We start from the raw sequence: 7216 nt of genomic DNA, 5'->3' as shown, positions 1-7216 counted from the left end.
ATTTTGTTCAATGAGATGAAAACTTATTTGATGTTCAATCCAGTGTTCAGGTTGACTTCAGTGCTTATGTTTTAGTAGAAGTGAAGCTGTGGTGCTTTAGTTTAATACATGAACACAGCACTAAACTTTGTTGTTGGTTGTTAGTTGTTTTTTTAGATTTTGGGATCAACCGTCACTTTTTAGTAATGGGAGAATTATTTCTCTGCACTGTGCGAGTCGTCCCAGAGCCATTGTTCAGCCTGAAGCCAATACGTTTTTAGGTTGAAAAGTTTGCCCCCCTGAAAAAATGTAATGCCCCCCCTTAAATGTTTTTCTGCAGCCGGGTCTGTCAGTGTTATACTAGATCCACTCAGTATAAACTGTTGTCAACATTGAAGTCAAATCATCTCCAGAAATGATACTTTGTGATGAAGTCTTAATGTTAAAAGAGACAAATGTAATAAGATCTTTAATGAATCAATTCATGTACATTTATATCAAACCTGCTATTCCCTGCATGATGGGATCAGAAACACTAGAATTCTACTTTCTCGGGACGTTTTAGATTTACAACGACGACATCATTAAAAGTGTGAACTGCAGTCACACTGCAAGTTTATGTCCATAATCCTTAGATATTCTCTCCAAATGAGAACAATTTAACAGAAGAGTTTAACATTACCTTGGCTGTAGTCATGCTCTGTAGACAGAAGCTTCACCTGCACAGGTGATCTCATTAGCTCGTCCTGTCTCTCCACCTGCACGCAAAGCAACTTGTACTCTCTGCTGCCCTCTAGTGTTGCTAAAACGATTTATTATGTCCAATAAACAAACCTACAGAAAGACTTAACAGTGTGGGTCTTTCTTTTTATTTCAAGGGTCCCCATTTTATCTCAAACATCAATATAGCTAATATTTAACACTAATTGGTAAATATCAAACATGTATGCTTCATTACAGTTGAAACAATTGTTCTCTGGTAACAAATATTTATCATTAAACATGTGTGTTCATGTATGATCCATGGCACTCATCATGATGGACAAATATGATGGAAAAACATTCTATTAGTGTCAGTACAGTACACGAGGTTGGAAATCAACCACGCATTTGCGCATGCGTTGTCCACCTACAAGGAGGTTTATAACGGTCAGACGCGGAAGAATCTACGAAACTATCACTGATAGATTCTCAAAAATCATCTGATATTAAATGATCTTTTCTCTCAAGGATAAGGATGTTGAAGGAGTGACGTCACAGTGTCCACTGTTGAAGGATAAGGATGTTGAGTGTCCAGCTGGAAGGAGCACAGGTACATGTTGTGGTTTATTAAAGTCTCTTTTCATTTTATTGACATCGGTAAATGTAACGCTAAGTTTAAGTGAAGGTATCAAGACCTGTCGCCCTTCCCAGCTATCTTCTAAATAATCCACGGAGGAAAAATTCAGAAAAAAAAGTCTTATATAGATCCAGAGCGGTCCGTAATAGGAACAAAAAAACAAAACAGGCACTCGGGGCGAAGGCAGGGCACTTCTGGAGATCGGGGTCCCAACAGCAACTAAAACAAAAAGACAAAAGGACTCACTTGAGTAAATAAAAGTGCTGACAACGTCAGGAGTATCCAAAGGATTATCCAGTTGTGATTCAAAGGCGAGGAGCGAGATCGAAAGGACAGCCAACCTGGTCTGGAAACGCAATACTCTGGCGAGTTCTTCCGGGTAGAGACGCTCCTTATCAATGGGAAGAACCCGCCACTCCATCATCCCCAGCCGCGCACCTGCCAGCGTCTGTCACTCAAAACACAGGACACATGAAAACGGAAAACCACCTTCAAAATAAAACAAAAGAACATAAGCATGACACTTGTATGTTGATTCTATCAAATGTATTCTGCCTATTTTAAATGTTGACCTTTTTTCTTATAAGAGTAACTGTCAGGAGTCTTGATGTAAAACGTCACTCAAATGTGTCATTTATTTATTTCTCTCACAGGATTCAGAGTCAATGTTCATTGCACAGAATTTCCATCTCCGTCCTGCACTGTCTGTGATGATGGAACTTACATGGACAAATTGAACCGAGAGAAACATGGTTTCAAGTGTCTCGTCTGTACTGAAGGTAAAGTTTGTTCTTCACTAGAATGATGAGTTGGTCAGTATGTAGATGTGATGTAGAATTTGTTATTGACTAACAGGACTGAGAGAGATCAGATCCTGTACCTTCACAGCAAACACCAAGTGTGAACCTCTGGAGGGTTTTTTCTGTGTGGACGGCTCAGTGGACACATGTGTGGCAGCACAGCAACACTCCACATGTGAACCAGGACAGTTCATCATCAGAGCAGGCGAGTTTCACATCCAACATGTGAAATGCAAGAGTGCAGAAACTATAAGACACACACAATGTTCTTCACAGGAACGTCCTCCACAGACACTGAGTGTGGAACCTGCAGTGAAGGAACATTTTCAAATGGAACGTTCACGTCATGTCAGGATCACAAACAGTGAGTGAAGCTTCACAAATGTTTGCTCCAGATGTTTTCTTCTAAACTGTCTCCACTTGTCTTTGTAGATGTTCAACATATCTACGAGAAGGAACTATTTCTTCTGACTCTGTATGTCGAGAAGGTTTGACACCAGGAGAAGTGGCTGGAATTATTGTTGCTGTGATCGTTCTACTGATCACATGTTCTGTAGTTTATTGGTATAAAAAAAGAAAAAGAGGTAAAAAACAAATGCATTCATAAAAATCACATTATTATATTGATTTGTGTTTATCTGGAGTCATTTCCTTGAATTATTTTTCTCCTTAACCAGATGGAAAAGAGTTCAAGAGAAGAAGGAAGGTATGTAAGAATGTTTTTTAGTCATTTATCAAAGTGATTTAATGTTTAAATGTAATGTTGATTAATTTTGCAAATGTCATCACTTGTACAATTAAAATGAATGTCAATTTTGGTTTAATATCTTCAGCACTGCAGTATTTGTGCATCAGAGAAACGATCATTATTTCTTATTAGGAGGTGGCAGTGGGAATGAATGAATGTATGGATTCAACGGAGCATCCGTGAGAATTTCAATTAGTTTGAGCTTTTTTTTTAATCTAAACTGACTTATTTTTTTCTTGTCTTAGATCAATTTATTCATCTGAGAATAAGTCCGATGAAGTGGAACATGTTCCACTGATGGTAGAACCCGGGGAAGACCCAGAACACACTGAAGAAGCATGTTCCTCCACTGGGCTGGAAACACAGGGGGGTCCTCCAGAAAGAGCTGGACGATGTAACTGGGGAGAAGAAAGTATGGACCTCTCTGCTGAAGCTGCTGCCCCCGTGACAAGAATCCAGATAAACAGACCAGAGATAGCAGACGTTGAATATGAACTAATTGGACACGAGGATATTAAAGTAGATTGTTCAGTCATTCAATAGAATGTTTGAGTTTTATACAACATGAAAAATGTGTTCATAAATGATGTGTTCAGTGAACATAACATATTTCTGGCTGTTTTCATTTGCCTGTGTGTGTAGCTTAGTCTGTGATATAGAAAACAGTTTCTGTCAAAGCTTTCATTAATCTCATAAATGGCTGATCAGTTAAACATCAGCCAGGTTTGAGGATGTACTTCACTCCACAGCCGTCAGTGTTGCTTGTTCTTTCACTGCCCTTTTTGTGAGGTCACCAAATTCAGACCAGCACAGATGGACAAAACCCAACAGCACATACAAAGCCACTTGAGAAAGGCAATCATCATGGAGGTGTGTACAGTATATGTTTAGTTAGTTCCTCGTATATTGCATCATAAAAGTCTAACCGTTTACATTTTTATGTTTGACAGACTATCCGATACACAGATGTGGGCTGCAGACCAGAACCTCACGTCCATTGTCATGTGCGTGTCAATGTGTGTCAATGCGCGCGTGTGTCAATGTGCGTCAATGCTTGCGCGCGTGTCAATGTGCGTCAATGCTTGCGTGCGTGTCAATGCGTGTGCGTGTGTCAATATGCTTGCGCGCGTGTCAATGTGCGTCAATGCTTGCGCGCGTGTCAATGTGCGTCAATGCGCGCGTGCGTGTCAATGTGCGTCAATGCGCCCGTGCGTGTCAATGCGTGTGCGTGCGTCAATATGCGCGCGAGTGTCAATGTGCGTCAATGCTTGCGCGCGTGTCAATGTGCGTCAATGCTTGCGCGTGTGTCAATGTGCGTCAATGCTTGCGCGTGTCAACACACAACACACGCACGCACACATTAAACAAATGCGCACACCCACATTAAACAAACGCGCACGCACACATAAAACACACGCATGCATACACAGACATGCACTGACAAACGCACACACACACGGTGACATGCAAACATAAAACACACGCACGCACGCACACATAAAACAAACGCGGATTTTATAGGTTTGTTTGTGATGTGTAGTTATGCGTTTGTGTGCATGTCATTGGTGTGTGTGCGCATGTGTCAGTGTGTGTCTGCGTGTGCGTGCGTGTGTGTGTTTTATGTGTGCATGTCACCGTGTGTGTGCGTGTGTCAGTGCATGTCTGTGTGTGCATGCGTGTGTTTTGTGTGCGTCCGCGTTTGTTTTATGTGTGCGTGCGTGCGTGTGTTTTATGTGTGCATGTCACATGAAACAAATGCGCGCACGCACACATAAAACAAATGCGCGCATGCACACATAAAACAAATGCGCGCATGCACACATAAAGCAAATGCGCGCATGCACACATAAAACAAATGCGCGCACGTCACATAAAACAAATGCGCGCACGCACACATAAAACAAATGCGCGCACGCACATATTAAAGAAATGCGCACGCGCACACAAAACAAATGCGCAAGAGCACACAAAACAAATGCGCGCGCACAGATAAAACAAATGCACACGCACACAACACACGCACGCACACATTAAACAAATGCGCACACCCACATAAAACAAACGCGCACGCACACATAAAACACACGCATGCATACACAGACATGCACTGACAAACGCACACACACACGGTGACATGCAAACATAAAACACACGCACGCACGCACACATAAAACAAACGCGGGTTTTATAGGTTTGTTTGTGATGTGTAGTTATGCGTTTGTGTGCATGTCATTGGTGTGTGTGCGCATGTGTCAGTGTGTGTCTGCGTGTGCGTGCGTGTGTGTGTTTTATGTGTGCATGTCACCGTGTGTGTGCGTGTGTCAGTGCATGTCTGTGTGTGCATGCGTGTGTTTTGTGTGCGTCCGCGTTTGTTTTATGTGTGCATGTCACATGAAACAAATGCGCGCACGCACACATAAAACAAATGCGCGCATGCACACATAAAACAAATGCGCGCATGCACACATAAAACAAATGCGCGCATGCACACATAAAGCAAATGCGCGCATGCACACATAAAACAAATGCGCGCACGTCACATAAAACAAATGCGCGCACGCACACATAAAACAAATGCGCGCACGCACATATTAAAGAAATGCGCACGCGCACACAAAACAAATGCGCAAGAGCACACAAAACAAATGCGCGCGCACAGATAAAACAAATGCACACGCACACAACACACGCACGCACACATTAAACAAATGCGCACACCCACATAAAACAAACGCGCACGCACACATAAAACACACGCATGCATACACAGACATGCACTGACAAACGCACACACACACGGTGACATGCAAACATAAAACACACGCACGCACGCACACATAAAACAAACGCGGATTTTATAGGTTTGTTTGTGATCTGTAGTTATGCGTTTGTGTGCATGTCATTGGTGTGTGTGCATGTGTCAGTGTGTGTCTGCGTGTGCGTGCGTGTGTGTGTTTTATGTGTGCATGTCACCGTGTGTGTGCGTGTGTCAGTGCATGTCTGTGTGTGCATGCGTGTGTGTGTTTTATGTGTGCATGTCACCGTGTGTGTGCGTGTGTCAGTGCATGTCTGTGTGTGCATGCGTGTGTTTTGTGTGCGTCCGCGTTTGTTTTATGTGTGCGTGCGTGCGTGTGTTTTATGTGTGCATGTCACATGAAACAAATGCGCGCACGCACACATAAAACAAATGCGCGCATGCACACATAAAACAAATGCGCGCATGCACACATAAAACAAATGCGCGCGCGCGCACATAACACAAATGCGCGCACGTCACATAAAACAAATGCGCGCACGCACACATAAAACAAATGCGCGCACGCACATATTAAAGAAATGCGCACGCGCACACAAAACAAATGCGCAAGAGCACACAAAACAAATGCGCGCGCACAGATAAAACAAATGCACACGCACACAACACACGCACGCACACATTAAACAAATGCGCACACCCACATAAAACAAACGCGCATGCACACATAAAACAAATGCGCGCGCGCGCACACAAAACACACGGATGCACACACAGACATGCACTGACACACGCACACACACACGGTGACATGCACACATAAAACAAACGCGGACGCACACAAAACAATGTGCGTCAATGCTTGCGCGTGTCAACACACAACACACGCACGCACACATTAAACAAACGCGCACGCACACATAAAACACACGCATGCATACACAGACATGCACTGACAAACGCACACACACACGGTGACATGCAAACATAAAACACACGCACGCACGCACACATAATGCGTGTGTTTTGTGTGCGTCCGCGTTTGTTTTATGTGTGCGTGCGTGCGTTTTATGTGTGCATGTCACATGAAACAAATGCGCGCACGCACACATAAAACAAATGCGCGCATGCACACATAAAACAAATGCGCGCATGCACACATAAAGCAAATGCGCGCATGCACACATAACACAAATGCGCGCACGTCACATAAAACAAATGCGCGCACGCACACATAAAACAAATGCGCGCACGCACATATTAAAGAAATGCGCACGCGCACACAAAACAAATGCGCAAGAGCACACAAAACAAATGCGCGCGCACAGATAAAACAAATGCACACGCACACAACACACGCACGCACACATTAAACAAATGCGCACACCCACATAAAACAAACGCGCACGCACACATAAAACACACGCATGCATACACAGACATGCACTGACAAACGCACACACACACGGTGACATGCAAACATAAAACACACGCACGCACGCACACATAAAACAAACGCGGATTTTATAGGTTTGTTTGTGATCTGTAGTTATGCGTTTGTGTGCATGTCATTGGTGTGTGTGCGCATGTGTCAG

This window comes from Callionymus lyra, unplaced genomic scaffold (assembly GCF_982586985.1).
Source record: "Callionymus lyra unplaced genomic scaffold, fCalLyr1.hap1.1 HAP1_SCAFFOLD_25, whole genome shotgun sequence".
Classification (NCBI taxonomy): Eukaryota; Metazoa; Chordata; class Actinopteri; order Syngnathiformes; family Callionymidae; genus Callionymus; species Callionymus lyra.
The sequence above is the reverse complement of the archived record's forward strand: the minus strand, read 5'-3'. Positions refer to the sequence as shown.